This window comes from Meriones unguiculatus, chromosome 2 (genome assembly GCF_030254825.1).
Source record: "Meriones unguiculatus strain TT.TT164.6M chromosome 2, Bangor_MerUng_6.1, whole genome shotgun sequence".
Taxonomy (NCBI): Eukaryota; Metazoa; Chordata; class Mammalia; order Rodentia; family Muridae; genus Meriones; species Meriones unguiculatus.
In genome coordinates this window covers 173,208,224-173,226,839 of record NC_083350.1, presented here as the reverse complement: position 1 = coordinate 173,226,839, position 18,616 = coordinate 173,208,224, and the positions used below count along the sequence as shown (strand labels likewise).

At 46.8% G+C, this 18,616-nt stretch overlaps 1 protein-coding gene across 4 annotated transcripts in view; it reads right to left on the bottom strand.

Moving 5' to 3' along the window:
* Positions 1-18,616, bottom strand: part of Schip1 (schwannomin interacting protein 1) — a 722,809-nt gene that overhangs the window by 120,893 nt on the left and 583,300 nt on the right. The window contains exon 1 of one of the 4 annotated variants that reach the window (XM_060378411.1): positions 362-502. The exons of 2 other annotated variants lie outside the window; for them this stretch is intronic. The gene's annotated coding sequence lies outside the window, so the exon portion shown is untranslated. Of the gene's footprint in view, positions 1-59; positions 213-361; positions 503-18,616 lie in introns of those variants that run through there. One more of the 4 variants, XM_060378410.1, reaches the window with a different exon arrangement.

Genomic DNA, 18,616 nt, shown 5'->3' with positions numbered 1-18,616 from the left:
AGCCGCCTGAGCCACCCCCACCCGTCCCCGCACAAGTTGACTTCCTCCGGGTAACTAACCCGCAAATTAGCAAAGAGGTGCGCGGCTACGGGCGCGCACTTTTCACCCTCGGAGCCCAGGGCCGCGCGCGGACTTTGTGTTAACCATTTTGCGCCAGGCGCGCCCTAGCACTCCGCCCCAAGGATTCTCCCAGACACTTTCCCACTGAATTCCGATTCCCTGGGGGCGGGACCCGAGAGGGAGGCAGAAGCTGATTTCGCACCTCGCGGGGGCACTGGGACCACCCCCCACCTGGCCCCGCCCCGCCCCGCCCCCTCCCGGCGGCCGCTGGGAGCCCCGCGCCCGGCGAGCTCCGCTTTACTTTCTAAGGAACCGCAGTAGTCGCAGGGCGCATCCCGCCTGCGCGCCTCCTTGGCCGGCCTCTCCCGGGAAGGATGGGGACGGGGAGGGGCGGGGGGGCGCTGTCGGCCCACGCCCGCAGGATGGCACTCCTCCACTCTCGCTTCCGCCAAAGGTGTGCGGGGGCCGGGACGCAGTGACGGTCGCTGCAGGCGCCGCCGCCTTGGGGGAAGGAGGACGCACCCTCCCGGCGGCGGCGGCGGCGGCGACAGAGCGGGTCCCGCCACGGAGCATGCCCAGAGGCTGCCGGGTGCGGTGCAGTCCGCTCGCCCGGTTTTCCCCGCCGGAGGCTGGGGCGAGAGGCCGGCTGGGAGAGCTCCTGAAGACCGGGGATGGGGGTGGGGTAGTACCGGCGCCAGGCTTGCAGACCTCGCCGCGCGGGAGGGCCGCGCCCTGGGGAGGGTGCTGGGTGCTGAACGCACCTCAAGGCCTCTTCCGCTGGGTTCTTTACCAAGCCAATGCCTCCTGGAGGGTCGCGCGGGGCCCGGCCTCCCCGTCCACAAGGAAGTCCCCAAGTGAACCTGGGAAGGACCTCCTGTCACCCTCACAAGCAAATACACAAGCCCAGTGAGAGCACCAGTGACCACTGGTCAAGCCCCATCAGTTCCTTTCCACCTTTCCCCTTGCCGCTTCCTCGCCCTTCGCCGCCCAGCTCCCGTCACCGCGCCCTGGTATCCACTTCCAAGTTCAGGCAGTGGGTGGAACCTGTTGCTTTTGCTCACGTTTCCTTCCTCTTCCCAGCGGCACTGAGGATGACCTCAGCGAGGTGTGCGTGTGGCTACGAGGGGGAATGTGAACTGGGACTATAATCTAACGTGGAGGTCGGGAAGTAGGGTGGAGATCTGTCCTGAAGGTGGGCGCCAAACGTCCCTTCCGACAGAACGGATCCAGAAGATGGTAAAGGAGAAGGAAAGGCGATCCAGAGTGGTGGTGCCCCGGGCACCTTGGCTGGCTTTGCTGCCTTTTTTCCTTTTTTTTCCCCCTGCAGGAAATTGAATCAAAGAAATCTATGAGGAATTTTCCAGGACCATACATAGGCTACCTGAACTTGCCAGCTCTTCTCTTTAGGAAAAAGGCTGGATGGCATGAAGATCTTTGCTTTGATGGACTGCAGAATACCTTTTAAGGACTAAAAATTTCCTCTGAGCGGTCTTGCCCCGTAAGTGAACTAGGAATGAGTCCTCTGCTGTGAGAATGGAAGAGTGCTTAACTCCACATGGACTGGAGAAAACCAGTTTCCCTGGACTTCCAGAGTTAGGCCTGTAACTAATTTATTCCAGCAGGCTAGTCTGGACCCAAACACCCATCCATGCTTGGCACCCCCCAAATGGAGGAGCAGAAGCATGCTTGGGATTCCTTGGCAGGGAGTGGCTGCCACTCTGGCCATCAAGGCTCTTGTGGGGACTTGGTGCAGCCACCCTTTGTCCCTTTGTCTCAGAGATTTCCTCTCCTTAGGTAAGCCCCTGTCCAGGAAATGTAAGCAAAGCTTTTAGCTCATCTGGAGGCAGCAATCCTGTGAATAACAGGAAAAGAGGCCTTCTGGTCTGGCCAACTCTTCAGTGGGAAGGGACTGGTTATGACTTAAAATACAGTTCACAGGAACATCTGTAAACAGCCTGCTTAGTGCCCCAGATACGGTTTGAGAGGGGGCAGGGGAGTGTTGGCTGCCACTGAGGAGTGTGGAGGTGGTCCTGGGTTCTGTGATGTGGGGGGAAGCAGCATCCTAAGATCCGGCCGGAAGACCACCAGGTGACATGACAAAGCTTAGGTCATGACCCTCCGCCTTGTCGTGTCACATGGTGATGTAAGCTACGCAGAGGGCTGGAGAAATGGCTCCCTGAGTAAAGTGCTTTCTGGAAAAGCCAGGAACTCAGTGCTCCCTGTAACCCCAGCATGCTGGGGCTGGAAGTGGAGACAGGTAGATCGCTGATATTGGGAGTCAGGGAACCCCAAACTACAGCCCCTAGGTTCAGAGAGAGACCCTCTCTCAAGAAAAAAATAATCATAATAATAAGGTGAAGTAACTGAGGAAGTCATTTTAATGCCAAACTCTGGCCTCAGACGTTTCTCCACGGGCAAGTACACTTTCATGAACATGTGTATGCACATGCGTATAACACACATACACAGAGCTACCTCCTCTGTGGCAGATGCAGGTGACAGGACCCTCATAGTGACAGTCCAGTTTTTAAGCACCAGGCCCTCCCGAGTCACCCACCCACACAGCTCATCAGCTCTGATGCTCTGTGATCAGGAAATGTAAAATAAAGCCTAAATGAAACATTTGGCATGGTAAGTGCACTGCCGAACGAACATGCATGGTGTTCCAGAGCCGCCTGTGAACACCTTGGGGTTATCTGTACTTTCACATTATTTTCTGACCAGATAATCTGGGTCAGATGGGAAGTACCCAGTTTCCTTTTCTCCACTCTGCATGGAAGGTGCTTGGCCAGTTAGCATCCTGTCTCCAGGCTCCTGCCAAGGGCCCTCCCACTTGGGAACAGGAAGGCCTGCCAACTTCAAGGCGGCAATAGTTAGCAGCTAGGTCCAGCAGGATGGAGAAAGGATTTGCCAAGTGTTTGAAAACTCGTCTTCCTCTTCAGGGAGCCTTCTCTCAAGTCAGTTTGGTGTTTTCTTCCTTAGATCTGTGCCCTGAAACCTCTGTGAATCAGACATCAGAGAAGTAGGACAAGAGAGAGTCCTCCTTCCAGAACCTTCCTCATGCATCCTGTGCTGCCAGTTCAAGAGTCCCTCTTGAACACCCTCGGCCCTCACCCTAAGCACTGCACTCTGAAACAGTCTCCTAACTAACCCCCGACCATCCAAGAGCACCCTTCTTAAGAGTGTAGACCCCTCCACAACTCCTCAAGGGTTGCCTCTAAGGGACCTGCTTCCCATCACCACCTCCAACTTCTTTCGACTTTTTTTTTTTTTTTTTTTTAATTTATCCTAAGTCTCAGCCAACAGGTCACTTTCTCTTCTAAGGTTTGGCTGCTTCTTCCCGCTCACCTGGGTCAGAGGACGTTCCCCTGAGCCCACGGCATTCACGTCACTGTGATGTACACTACCAAAGTTGCCTTTAATCCCTCAGCTTCTCTGAGAGCCTCAGAGTAAGAATTATTAAAACTCAGGCCACACACGTATGTAAAAATAAATGCAAGGTTAATGAAACTCTTACTTTGTAAGTATCCTAGTCGAGGGCTCTAGAGGTGTAGCTCAGTAGTTAGAAGGTTGATCTAGCATAGCAGAGACCCTGAGTCTGATCCCCAAAACCATCTGAAATGGATGGTGGTGACACAGGCTCAGACAATCAAGAGGTGGAAGCTGGCGTTTCAGGCTCATCCTTGGCCTCAGCCACCTGGCTGTCAAGTTTTAGACCTTATCAAAAATCTTACTCTAACTTGTAAAACAAAGCAGGCTATATCTTTATACCTCGCTGTTATGACTTTAAAATCCTTATGTGGGATGGGATTTTGGTATGGAAGAGAAAAATACCCTGAACTCCATGAACAATAGGGCTATGAAAGGAATAAAAGCTTGATAGACATCTGTTGTCAGGCTTATTATTAATATTTCCCAACTTTCAATTGATCCTCAAATTTTCTGCGAGGAAACTATTTTCCTACTCATTTGCATGTCAAGAAGTGAAGGGCTGTGATATTAGGTAATTGTCCAATATCACAACTGACTGAGCCAGGGTTTGACGCTGGATAGTTTGGGTTTAGAATTTGTCTTCTTATTCCCTCATCTATAAGCCCAGTAGCTCGTAGTCCCATGTGGATCCATTTAGTAGGAGAAAAATGTCAGAAAGGGTCTCCTTGCCACATCCTCAGCATCCTCAGGCTAACTCTGTCTCCTACCAGGAAAGGCTCGGTGGGCAATGTTTGTGTCTGTGTCTAAAGCAGCTGGCAGGTTGTCTAAGTTCAGCAATATTCAACAAATGAGAGATCAAGCTAGAAAAGGAAGAGTATAGGGCCTGCAAAGATGGCTCGGTAGTTAAGAGTATTTGCTGTTCTATGCAACAACCTTGGGATCCGTTTTCAGCATCTACATTTGTGTTCACAATCTATTTAACTCCAAACAGCCACTTCTGGTCTCCAAGAACATGGCATGTTCAAGATACACATACATGTGTGCAGGCAAAAGACTAATAGGAATAAACAAAAAATGTTGATGGGTAGTGGTGGTGCTTGACTTTAATCCCAGCACCCAGGAGGCAGAGGCAGGCAGATCTCTGTGTTAGTGGCCAGCCTGGTCTACAGAGTGAGTTCCACGACAGCCAGAGCTACAACAGGGAGACCCTGTTTCAAAAAACAAACAAACAAAAGTTTTAAAGGACACTTCAGCAAAGGAAATGCCATGTTGCTGTTGGCTACATGTGTTAAGTTCCTTCCCTGTCTCCCCCACATCCCCAAAAACATTAATGTTAGGTCGGGTACTTATTTGTCACAGATAAGTAATTGTATTCCTAATCAGACAGTGTCCCGGGAGAAGATGGTCACGCCCCTAAGGGTTAGTGCTGTTTCCAGGGTTTTAATTTGTGAAGGCAACATCCAAGGAAGGATCTGTTTGAAATACAGGAGTCATAAAAAGTGTTTGTACAGGGGAAAGAATTCTTTGCAAAATCTCCAAGCTGGTTCTGAAACAGCCCCGACACTAAACTTTCTTTAAATTGTGGCATGTATAGTAAGTACTAAGGAGCTGGCTAGCAAAGGGCCTGTGTGTCATTTGTATTCCTGTGTGTGAATTCCATGCAAGTCACACACAGGACACAGACGTTCTGCTCTTTCATCACCTGTGTGTAGCTCTCGGGATGCAGAGCAGCTCTGTAGGGCGAAGTGTCCTAGATATAGAACATCTGGGCCTTCTCTCCAGCCCAGTCTCCAAACAACTTTATGACCGGTTTGCAGATGAAAGATTGTGGGCTGCATGTTGAAGGCATTTGGCAGTGAGTGAGTTTTCTTCCAGTCTAAAGGCCCTATGGATTTCATCCTAGGAAAGATGGGAAATGTGATGCAAAAATGTCTCTCAGTCCTTTTATTACCTTACTTACCAAAAGATACCAAGTCTCTCTCCTTCCCACCCCCTTGCCTCTCACAGGGGTGGGAGGGAGAGCCCACCCTGAGGTCATGAGAGCCTGAGAGCTGTCCCCCGCCCTCACCAGCATTCAGGAGAGCAGCCCTGCACCTCACCTGTGCAGCACAGCAGAGCTGTGACACCTGTCCCTAGCTGGCTGTGACATTAGGTGAGCTAGCCCAGGCAGTGCTTGAGAGCTCTCACCCAGGTGGTGCAGGCTCAGGAGAGCTAGCCGGCTGACCAGCTCAGATACCTCTCAGGCCCAGATCCAGGGCTGCAAGTTGGCCCACCCCAACATCTATCTCATCTATGATCTGCTAGAGCACGTGAAAGGGCTGGTCCTACAGAACCAAGACTACAGGAACTCCATGACACAGGGCAACAACAAGATAGCCAAGAAGAGTGACCAAGTATTGATAGTGGAGCAGAAGCCAGAGGCCTCGAAACAGACTCATGGCAATAAACATTTGCAAATAAAGATGTGTGGACAAAAGCGTGTATACTGTGGGGCACATTGTGACACACTACAACATCCATGACAATATTGGCTTCTTATTCTATCTTATTTTATCTTCGTTTTGAGGGGGAGGTTGCAAGGACAGAGGGCAGATACAAAGGGACTGGGAGATAAGTGGGATTGGGGTGCATGATGGGAAATTCACAGAGGATCAATAAAGTTTTTTAAAATACCAAGTTAATTTCCTGCATTAATCTAAAACCAAAGTATATTCCTGTTAAGCCGGTGGGCCCTCTTGGGTGCGTGGCACCCCTACAAGGAGTCATTTTTCACTTACCTATCTGTGAATGCATCGTAGAGATGGATCCTCAGCATATCTGAGATTTTATTTTCCATCGCCATTGACAGTGCTGTACTATAATAGAAAAATCTCTTCAAAAATCACCACTTGGGCCATCTACATTGGTTCGTAGGCATTAGTGACCCAAAAAGGCTAAGTGCAGCAAAGATGTTATCTTTATCAGAGAAAAGTCACATAAATATGTCCACCAGGCCCTCACCTGCACAATAGGTCCCTACTGCTGGGACCATTTGGCACTATTCACGTAGATGACAATGTCAACGGACCCCTCTAGGAATGTGTAGAGCACAATATAAACAAAGCATCCAGGGGCCCTGCTGGGATTCCATTAGTAGGAATTTTGCTCTCTTTTGACAAGAACAAGAAAGGGAGCGTGCGATACTTCTAATGAAGTCCTACCTTGGAGGCAAAGAACAATACGTCAGCTGCCTAGACTTTCCTCCTGCGGAAGTGTTCTGCCATCACCGTTCACATACTTCAAGCCCTCGGCAGTTGAAAGGTCTGGTAGCAACCCTGAGCTAATTATCTGAGCTTCCCTGGAAGGTATAACTCAGCAGATCATTACGACAAGCTGGGGAAGGTTGTAAGACTCACTCTGAGGGTTCACAGTAGCATCCCAAATGATAGGCCCGGAAGCCTGTGTCATTTGACCACGGCACATGAGCAGCTGCCATGGAGGACTGGTGTTTCTGTCTTATGCTTCCCAAAGAGCATCTTTGCAGGAGACTCGGGGAGGTGTAAACTCTTTTCTGGTCACTTCATGATACAACTTGGCTGCTGGTACTGCCAGTACCATACACAGTGGACACACTTGTACGGCAGGAAGGAACTTTTCCAAGAGCATTGGCACTGGGTCTGAACAGCCCTGCATTCAGGGCACGGAAGTCCCTGCAGCTCTCTGGCCCAGTGGCATCCTTGTGAAGTGGACACTAGGAAACTGTCTGAGCCTAGAAACTGCTGAAGCTTCATGTACTGTGTGACTCAGATGGCTGCAAGAACCAGGCAAACGCATGGAGTGAGACTAGGGCCACCAGGGAGGACCAGGGCAGTCACTGCATCATTGTAAGTTCAAACTCAAAACCAAGAGTAGGTTCATTCTCTGCCCATCTCTGTATCATCACTTGAACTTCAGTTCTTAGCTCTAGGCATACAGAATTTAAGTCTGCAAAGTCAGAGCTGAAGAACTGGCACCTTATAAGACTTCATCCTTGCTGTCCTGTATTTATGGTCCTTTTCCATCGCTGCTATCTTGTGTGGCTGGTCCTTCCCCATCTCTGCTATCTTGGCCTAATTGTCAGCACTAATTTTTCGTTCTCCAAAGTGTCACAGCCAAGTTAGAAGGTAATTGTCAGGTCTAAGTGAACTTTGGGAAAGAAGTTAATTTTATCCAAATTCACCCAAAGTTTCAGATGAAGGTAAGTACATTTGGTGGCATTGCTCTGTATGTTGAACACAGCTTAGTTTAAATAAGCTCCCAAATATCTCAACAAAAATGAATCAATAAAAGCAATGTGTAGTAAATTTAAAAAAAATAGAAAATACCTAAGAGACGGTTAGTGTTTGGAGCAAATTCATAAAATTCACAAGGAAAAGCATAATTACTCATTTTGTTGTTAGACAAGGTCTCACATGTAATAGACCTGGCTGGTCTGGAACTCACTGTGTAGAATAGGATAGCCTCAAATTCACAGAGATCTGCTTTCCTTCCAAGTGCTGGGATTAGAGGCATGCACCACCACGCCTGACTATAGTTATTTCTTAAAAAGCTACCAGCAGGGTGGAGGGATGTCTTAGTAATTGATAGGACCCGGGTTTGATTCTTAACACTCTTCTGGTCTCCAGAGCCCCTGTACATATGTGGTACACAGATAGACAAGCTGGCAAAACACCCATACACATGAAAAAAATACGTAAGAATAAAAAGCCAAATGAAAATTTGAACTGGAGCTAGATTAATCTTCAGTTAGTCAAATAATAGCATTGTAAAGCTCTGGATTTTTTTCCTACTACAAAAGGAAAGACGATAAAGACACCAGCCTAGAGTAAGGGAATTCATTCCTGTTTTCTACAGGAAGGAGACTAAGAGGAAAAGGTCAAAAAGAGCAATATCTTAAAAGCTTATGTGTTTTTTAATGGGAAATTGATTCTATGCAAATATGTCACAGAGTTGGCATTTTAACTTTCCAGGCTAAAAGTTAAAGGAAAAGGTTAAAAAAAAAAAGTTAAGTGAAAATCTTTTCATCTTTCTTCTCTAATGTTAAGGTTTGTGGTATCATGAGGGGAAATTCTATACCTTTATAACATTCTTCTCAGTTTCATGGTGTAAATATGGAAGCCACTCTGTCCCCGATCCCTCCCAGTCACACCACCAAATGGAATTAGGAACTACTACTGCTGCTCTGCTTGGCCACAGGACTCAAAGGTCTCCTGTGGGAGGAAACGTAATCTGTGCCTCCATCAGAGCAGACTTTCTGGCTGTGCATTCCACTTATCCTCTCTTCCCTTCCTCAGCAAACCGCCTGCACCCAACCCCTTGAAAATCTGACCCTAAGACACTAAGACAAAGGCTGGGTATAATGCCAGTGTTCAGGAGGCAGAGACAGGCTGATCTCTACAAGATTGAGGCCAACCCAGTCTACATAGCAAGTTTAAGGACAGCCAGGGCTACATAGCAAAACCCCATCTTCCCCCTCCCCCCAAAAAGGACACTAAGACAAAATTATCATGTATGGCTGTGTGTGTGTGTGTGCGTGCGCGCATATTTGGAAGCCGTTGGTCAACTTCCAATGTCTTCTATTGCTGTGCGCTTGTTTTTTGAGACTGTCTATCAGTGAACCTGGAGCTAGCTCATTCTTTTGACTAGACTGGTTAGCCAGTGAAACCCAAGGATCTGCCTGTTTTCCACAAGCCATCCCCCAAGCCTTGGGTCCATAATCACAAATAGCCTGGGCAGTGTTAAGTGTGTGCTGGGGATCTGAACCCACTTCCTATGCCTGTCCAGCAAGCTCCTTCCCTGTGGATTCACCTTCCCAGCCCACCCCACCCACCTTCTTTGTCCTTGCTGTTTGGCCCTTATGAATAGGATGTGTGCTTGGAGACAAGTTCCTGGGCTTGAGTAGTCTTATAAATTTATTTTTCTATGTCTAACTTTTAAAATTTAGTGTACAGTGCTAATGACTTTAAAAGTATCAGGAAATGCTCCTTATAAAGCTATTCCATGAGAGAACCCATAAACAAAGGATTTAGAAGAGACAGTGTTGAATGCACATGACTATTTAGAACTGCTCCTAGTGTCATTAGTCCCAGTGAGCAGAAACAGCTGCAGACACATTACCAGCTTTGCTAAGGTTACTGATTATATTTTAAAATCATATATAGTCAATGGCCTATGCATGATTTTCTAGGACCTTTCATTTTGTTATACAGTAACAGGTTCATTGATGCTCAATATTATGTGACTATTTGCTGACTACAAAGAATGCCTTTATTAGGATATGCATATTTATTCCATTTCTCTTTCAATTATACCTACATTAAAACCTTCATAGTGAAGTTTACAAAAGCCGGCTACGCGCATGCAGTGGAGCCTGTATGACTTGTGACCTCCTGCTTTGTTGCATTGAGGCTAATGATTCACAATAACCTTCAAGGATGCAGATTAGAACTGGGGATGCGGTTGGGCTCTCTGGAAAATGCTGCCACTGTGGCCAGCAGTTGAAGGCCTGGCTGAGTGCAGGGTCGGTGCTACAGGGTTGAGAGAGAGAGTCCTGATGGATACTGCAGTTTCCCAAACTACACTAAACCCATTCTTTTCCTCACTCTTCTTAATCCAGAAATAGGAAACAATCTACTTCTTGCACTTTTCCAGTGATATAAGTTCTGATAGATGTTCTTCATTAATCTATTCCAAGTGGAAATTCTATTATAAGACAAGCTAGTAGACCATGATTTGATGTGATAATCTCAGAAACAAAATGTTTTGTTAGCCAATTTTCTTTAATAAATAATTGAAATTTAAAAACCAGCATCAGCCGGGCAGTGGTGGTACATGCCTTTCATCCCAGCACTCTGGAGGCAGAGGCAGGAGGATCTCTGTGAATTAGAGGCCAGCCTGGTCTACAGAGCAAGCAAGTCCCAGGACAGCCACAAGCTACTCAAGAAGCCCTGTCTAGAAAAACCAAAATCAATCAATCAATCAATCAATCAATAAACATAAAACCCAGCATCACGTCCCCTTCCTTGCTAAGAGAATGGATTCAAAACAAAGCAAATCTCTGAATATGCTGTTGTTTAAAGAGAGGCAAGTCTGGATTGCTTTAGAACTTGTAACGAGTCTACTTTCTAGACCTTTCTTTGTATAGTTATACTCCTCAACCTAAACACAAACCATTCTCCTGGAGCAGCTGGTGCTCTGAATCACATGGAGCCAAACAGCAGTTAGGCCAACACCTGGATACCACCTCTGGGGCCCTGCTTAATCATAATCTGTATTATACATACATACATATATATTTTTAAGTGGCTCATTCTAAAATCAAACTCATTCAAAAGGAACACTTGAGATCACTGTTATCAATAGAGTACAAACATCCCTTTGCTAAAGTAGAAGTGGCCTGAAGTTTCTGTATTTCATCAATGTTCAGACACTCTTTAGAAATTAGGAAGTATCTTGCAATCAATGGCACCTCGCAATTATTAATTACAGTGCTAGATTCAGATCTACTACTGAGCCACACCCCTTGCAATTATGATTGATAAATAACAGAAGTGGTCTCATCCAGTGCTGGGGATTAAGCCTCATGCCTCATACACACACACCAGGCAAATTCTCTGCCCTTGGGACCCACTGCTGTTCTGTGAGATGGGGAGTCAGGTGGGTGAGTGTGTGTGAACCACAGAGGGCAGAAGATGGTGGCATTGGATCCCCTCAGGCTGGAACTCTAGGCAGCTGGCTGTGAGCTGCTTGAAGGGATGCTGGGATCTGAGCTGCAGTCCTTGGGAAGAGCAGTATGCAGTCTTTAACACCGAGCCACCTCTCCAGCCCCATTGCTGTTCATAATGGCACCTAAAACAATGACACGCTTCACATATCACTAACACATGGACTTGATGAAGTATAGTGCACTTTATATGAGCAGTATTAGTAACCTTTTATAAACCAAAAAAGCAAACGCAGCACCTGAGAAACGCGATTAATTGAACAGAAGGATCAACATTGGCTCTCCTGCTGGATTATCACTGACGAAGGTAAGAATTCACACCAGTGACAATCTACCAGCTTTTAGTTTAACCTGTGAATTAGAGGCCAGCCTGGTCTACAGAGCAAGTAAGTCCCAGGACAGCCACACAAAAAACTGTGAACACGTGGGTGGACAGTTAACCATTTCCTCTGCTATAATTCTGTTACATGCAGGGTGTGAAAGCATAAGGCTGTGATCTCAGCCATTGGGAGCCAGAGGTAGGAAGATGGGGAGTTTGAGGCCGGCCTCAGCTATGTAATGAGTTCAAAGTAACCTGGGCTATGTGAGCTGCTGTCTCATATGAAAAATGTATTCGTTTATACTTTGTATCTTCAGAAAGTGACATTTTAGCATGTCTGTGATCCCACTGTCACCTTCCTACAGGCATGGCCAAGACTTCAGTTATAGAGGGCTTGGGGCACCTATGATTACACCTGAGCATCTTCTGCTTGGTTTATGAGGCTGGGTAAAGTTGATTAACAGCACTGCCTATACTTTCCTAAATAATATTCTCTGTGAAGTAACAAGGTTTGATGCACTAACTTCTCTTCCCCGTGCTTGAATGTAAATAGACGACTGTTAAAAATACATGTAGTTGAATATCATAAAAAAAAAAAATAGTGTGTATCACACTGTTGAAACACCAGAGAAGGATTTAGCAGAGGTTCATAGTCATCAGGTGACTGAAGAGGGATGCTGAAAGGCAGAGGAGGGAGAGGTTGCCAGAGGTCCTTGCATAGGGAGCTGCAGCCTCAAGAAGATACCATAGGAGGCTTTGATGCATTCTTCTGTTTATTTTGCTGTTTATTTAACCAGATACCTACGTGACAGACACTGAGTTCTGGAGAGAGAAGTGAAAGAGGCCAAAGGGCACAGCAACTAGGAAGGCAAAAGGATGCCAACAATTACAGCCAACAAGGATGCAAGAGGTCACAGTCAGGGTTCCAACTCTCAGGGGAGGCATCCTCAAAGAGTGAAAAAAAAATGCCAGAGAGGGATTAAACTCTATGTGGGTGGCTTAGAAACCCCTCAAAAGAAAAGAGGTGTTTGAGTTGAATCCTGAAGTAAACAAAGTTGCCGAAGTCCTCCAGGGGAACAATGACTAGGGGAGGGTAGCAGAGGCCTCCCTGGGTGTAAACTCTCCAGGAGCTCAGAGAGATCCATTTTATTTCAGCCCATTAGACCATTTTCTGCTCCTTAAAAAACAATCCCTCCTCCCCTTTTTAAAGCTCATTTTAATAAGGAAACGCTGGCTTCACATAAGTGAAGAGTAGGATGGGGTTTCTGTAGCTGTAAGCCCCACTGCAGCAACTCCACTGCAATCTCACCCCGACCCCGGCCTCTCACCGCCCTCCCCCCACTGGAATATTTGGAAGTGCGTTCCAGATAATCATGCCATTTTAAGACACTGACTTTCCATCTCATCAGCCTAAACCCACGTCACAATCAAAGCAGCACGAATCTTGCTCTGTGGCTCATTAACCAAATAACCAACACCAAGATCAGTTCTACCCTCTAATAGGATTTAGAAATAAGAGAATATTAGAGTGATTAGGCATAATTTCCAGAAAGGGATAAAACCAGAGTAACTCATAAATAATGTTAATCTGTCAAATTCCTATCACATGCATATTTAAACTTATTAAATATATGGGTAAAAATCAAAGGGATTTTTAATTTTTTTTAAATGTACAAACTAAACTATGAAAGAAAAAAAAAGTCATTGAAGTAACTACTAGAATAAAAAAAGAAGAAACCAAGAACAGAAAGAGTCAGGAGTTGAGGGTGGGGCGGGAAGAACACTTAGTGCCAGGTGGAGTGTGCCAGCCATTTAGAAGCCACCGAAATGGATTCCTCCCATTGGTAGTACTTGCTGTGCGCCACCTGTGCACCAGGCCCACTTGGCTCCAGCGGAGGGTGCCTTGGCAAAGCATCGCAGCATCCTTGAAGAGGTATCTATCTGACTCAGCCTGAACCTCACCCAGATTCTATATTAAACACCTGAGAAACGAGAGCAACTGGAAGGGGTTCAAAGAAGTGGAACAGAAGATAATTAAAAGAGATTGATTTTAGCAGAAAGTTCAGAGAAACCAAATGCAGGGAACATGGCAAAGCCAGGGATCAGAATAAATGAGCTAGCTGAGGTTCAGTGTGACCACCGAGCAACAGCAGGCAGGGCTGCCAAGGGCACGGTGCTCACCTGGCACTGGGTGGTACCACAGCCGCATCCTACAGGCTTCTACCCCAGGGCTGCCACGTAGTGGAACACCTTCTGTAGTCAATACCAGAATAGCTTCTGGAGGGGGGCTGGGGGGCTGGGGGGGGTGGTCCTTGCACCTTTCCACTCTGGCAAGTAGGATGGCCAGGAAAAGTATTTCCCCTTAAATGTAATAATGTTCTCCACTCCCACAAAGTATTTTCTAGTCAGTGTGTGAGTGAGAGAGAGAGAGAGAGAGAGAGAGAGAGAGACTGACAGACAGGCACTGACACGTGATGGTAATCCTGGCATCTAAGAGAATCAGATTTTCAAGGCCAGCCTCAGCTACCTAATGAGTTTCAGGCTAACCTGGGCTGTGACCTTCTCTCAAAAATGACACATGTAGCTGGAGATGTAGCTCAGTGGCAGGGCACTTGTTTGGGATACCCAAGTCCCTGGGTCAAATCCCCGTTACCAAACACCCATGACACAGACAAAGAATATGTCCAAAATGAGCCAGAATAAGGTTTATCATTGCCATTTTTCTTAGTTAGAGTTATGATTGCTATGATGAAACACCATGACCAAAACCAACTTGGCGAGGATGGGGCTTATTTGGATTACACTTCCACATTGTGGTCCATCACTGAAGGAAGCCAGGACAGGAACTCAAACAGGGCTGGACCCCAGAAGGCAGGAGCTGTCGCAGAAGGGTGCTGCTTACTGCCTTGCTCCCTCTAGCTTGTTTGGCCTGATTTCTTACAGAACCCAGGACTACCAGTCCAGGGCTGGCCCCACCCACAATGGGATGGGCACTCCCACATCAATCACTAGTTAAGAAAATGCCCTACAGCCAGATCCTATGGAGGCTTTTTTTTTTTTTCTCAGTTGAGCTTCCCTCCTTTCTGATGACTCCAGCCTGTGTCAAACTGACACAAAAGCAGCGGGCACACCATTCAACCTCCATTTGTATCACGGCTCACTTCCAGGACAGAATTAATAAGAGGCCAAGGAACTTCCTTCTTTACAAAATGAACAGGAAAATAAAAATAATTGAGTTCAAAACCTTTGCCACCTATGTCACAAACAGGGCTTAGAAAAATGGATAAATGAGCCCTCCACAGCACACCCAGATGAGGAAGCTGACCATGACAGTCTTCTGCCTCGCGTTCAACAGTATGTTCATGGAAATATCCCTGTGGAGGCAATTCCAGGCTTTGAAGGGCAGTCAGTGTTTCTGCTGTAACCCTGGGGTGGCATCACCCCCACCAAGGGCCTTCTGTAGCACTTTCTTGAGGCTGAGCTCAAGTGCCTCACGCACAGGCATTTCTGATCTAAGACAAAGAATTCGGCCACAGCTTCTATTTCAGACTTAAGTCCAAGCTCCCAGAATCCATCCAGACGTGGGTTTGCGTCCTTGCTCCCAGCTCCAGGAGTGCATTACCATTTTTGGTAACGTGAGTGGACAGGCCAGGAGTTTGAACTATGCTCTTTAGTAATCTAATGATGAGGCTTGGTAGTTCTGTATTTCAAAGGATGAAAGGCTCCAAGCTTGTGCAAAGAAGGCAGGCCATTTTCAACTCTAATTTAGAGTTGGTTTTTGTCTTTCTCAATGAGGAAGATCTCAAAGAGGCAAAAATTAAATAAGGAATCTGGATTTTCTTTTCCCCCAAGGCAGAGTTTCTCTGGAAATCCCTTGGGTGTCCTAGAACGCACTCGGTACACTAGGCTGGCCATGAACTAGAGATTTACCTGCCTCTGCCTCCTGAGCACTGGGATCAAAGGTGTGTGTCACCATCACCCAGCTGAATCTGGAAATTTTTACTAGTAAGTTTATACTAATTTTTTAAAAAAATAAATATGAAATGATCTATAAAGGCTAGGCAAGACTAATATTTTAACATCCATGTGAAATGTGCATCTTGGCAGAAATACAGTATTAAAACTAGTATCTGAAAAATTATTATTATTATAACATCAAAGACTCTCTTCTCTCTTGCTTGCTCTCTCATTTCTAAGAAGTTCAGGTCTTATGGTAGGAATACATGATTTTAAACTAAACTGACCTTGGAACTTTGAATTGATTGGTCTTATTCTCTAGTTTCACATTCTTCCTTGCCCTTCATTCAGTGAGCAAAGATTAAACATTGCCTATGTCAGGGACACAACTAAATGCTGGAGAGTCAAACAGCAGCCTACAGACTGGCTCCCTCCCAGATGCGAGAGAACTGGCGGAGGAAGAGGGATGCAAAGAAAGACAGCCTGGTTGTGCTGGGACACCAGGGGAGGAGGCCTCGAGGAGGAGAAAGGGAGGATGCAGAGATCAGCCTCACAGGAGCACGCCGGTCTGAAAGAGTCCTCCTCTAACATCCTGTTTCCTAAAACCAAGGTGACCTTATTCAAACTTTGTGTAATTCACTGCTAGGCCCAGCAAGGTGTCCAGATGCGAAGGGTGTGCTTTCTCTGAAACAGAAGACTGCTGCTCCCTCCCCACGTTTGTTCTTGGCTGGACAGTGGTGTGTAGGGCCACAGCCTGAGACCCTGAGATGACAAAATTCTTGTTGTGTTTTGTTTGGAGACTGGGCCTAATGTAGCCATGATAGACTTGAACTCACTTTATAGTCAAATGACCTTCTGCCTCTACTTCCCAGTGCTGGGATTATACAACCATGCTCAGTTCATGAGGTGCTGGAGTCAGAAACCAAGGCTCTCTGTGATCTAGGCAACTCTACCAACTGAGGTATATCTCAGCCTCCCCTCTGTTGCCCCCCGCCCTCTGAGACAGAGTTTCTCTGTGTAGCCTTGCTGTCTTAGACTCACTTTGTAGAGCAGACTGGCCTCCAACTAACAGAGATCTACCTGCCTCTGCCTCCCAGAGTGATGGGATTACAGGCATGTGCCACCTTGTCTCTGGGATTTAATTACTATAGGAGAGCCTAACTGCTTTTTATGTTTTGGTTGTTTGGTTGGTTTGGTTTGGTTTTTTACAATACAGAGGGTTGTGTGTGTGTGTGTGTGTGTGTGTGTGTGTGTGTGTAGCTGTGGCTGTCCTGGATCTCACTCTGTAGACCAGGCTGACCCTGAACTCACAGAGATCCACCTGCTTCTATCTCCCAAGTGTTGGGATTAAAGGTGTGTGCTACCACTGCCCATCTCGTTTTGTTTGTTTGAGACACAGCCCTGATTGTCCTGGAACTCATTATATAGACTAGGCTGCCTTCAGACCCACAGAGATATGCCAGCCTCTGCCTCCCGAGTGCTAGGAGGCAGGCAGAGGTGGACTGCTACAATACTTTTGTACCTTGAAAAGGGAAGGTGTCAGGGACTGAACCCTAGACCTCATCCATACTGAGCATGCATGCTCTACCACTGAGGCACACCCTTCCCTAGGTACTTCTTAGTTCCTGGGCTGATAAAGTTTTCTCGATAAGTTTAGAGAAGATGTAATTTGGAAGGAGGGGTAGTCTTGCCTTCTTTCTGTTCTTCCTCAGTTTCACTCAGAAACTGGAAGGCAGGATATGAGTTGATGAGCACCTGATTCCTTCCACATAGAGGGAAGGTTGGTAGTTACTATATGGCCAGTAGCCATGCTTGGCTCTGAGACTACATGTGGGAAGGAACCTGCTTTGACTGCCAAGGCACCTGTCACTCGGTGGAAACACTCACCAGTAGACAGACAGCCGTCACCTACATTTTCCTTCATTTTACCTGCTTGTAGGCTCAGCCAGTGGACAGCATGCTTATCCCAAGGGCAAGAAGTGGGTCCTGAGAAGGTGAGTCACAGGCTTCTCTTGCCTTGGGGGCTCCTGCAAGTAGCGATATTCTGGGGACCACTACTCGCTGAGGGGTGCAGAATGCGGCTATGACAGAAGATCCTCTAAAAGTCCTGGAAGCTGACTTGCCTGGGTTGGGGACATGGAGCTTATGCACCTGGAAGCTATTTGCAGTTTTAATACTGTAGTAAAATTAGCACTAAAATGCCTGCAATCTCTTCAAGATATTTTGATGTTACCCTTTCAGCAGAAAAAATGACGACCTGGTACCTGTTATTCATGTCATTAGACACAGGTTTTATAAAATGATACAAGTGGGATCATTCCTGTTGACCCTTCCTGGAGGAAAATTACATATTGTTGTTTAGGGAGTGTGTGTTATTTCACCTCTCCCTGAGAGCTGGAAGCAAATCAATTCTTTCTCTGAGGAACAGGCATTTGAAAACGCAGGTGGATGGCAGGGCGAAAGTGCGAGGGGTCTGGCTCACACTGGAAAGACTCAGCTCTAGAATTCGACGCCACCAAGACTCCTTAACGAGTAAAGGAAACCAATTGATTTTTAAAATGGAAAAGTCAAAAGGAGATAAACAGGGTGTCACGAGAAACAACATACGCTTAGTAGGCTTCTTTTGTTTGAGAAAGGGTCTCATTGTGTGGTCCCAGCTGGCCTGGAACTCAGGGAGATCCACCTGCCTCTGCTTTGCACTGGGATTACAGACCCTGTTTGAGGTTGGTCTAATGCTAACTACTGGACCTCAAGATCTGGGTATACCTATCCTTGTTGTGTAAACCTGTCTAAGTCATTATATCTGATTGGGTAATTAAATCACCTATACCTGGGCAGGGCAGATGGGGTAAAGGTGGCTAAGGTTCCCGGCCTTTTGGGTTCAAGATGGGAAGAGAGGAAGATGGGAAGGAGGATGCCAGGGTGGGTTAGCATGAAGAAGGAATCACATGGGCCTGGAGAATGGCTCAGATGAAGAATACAAGCAAGTAGTTATAACAATACGGATGGAAGAGAGGACGATTAAGGTGGATGGCATTGGATTGGGGCTGGGAGATGGATGGTAAGGATATTCAGACAGCATAAGTAGGAATACCTGCCCGGTCAAG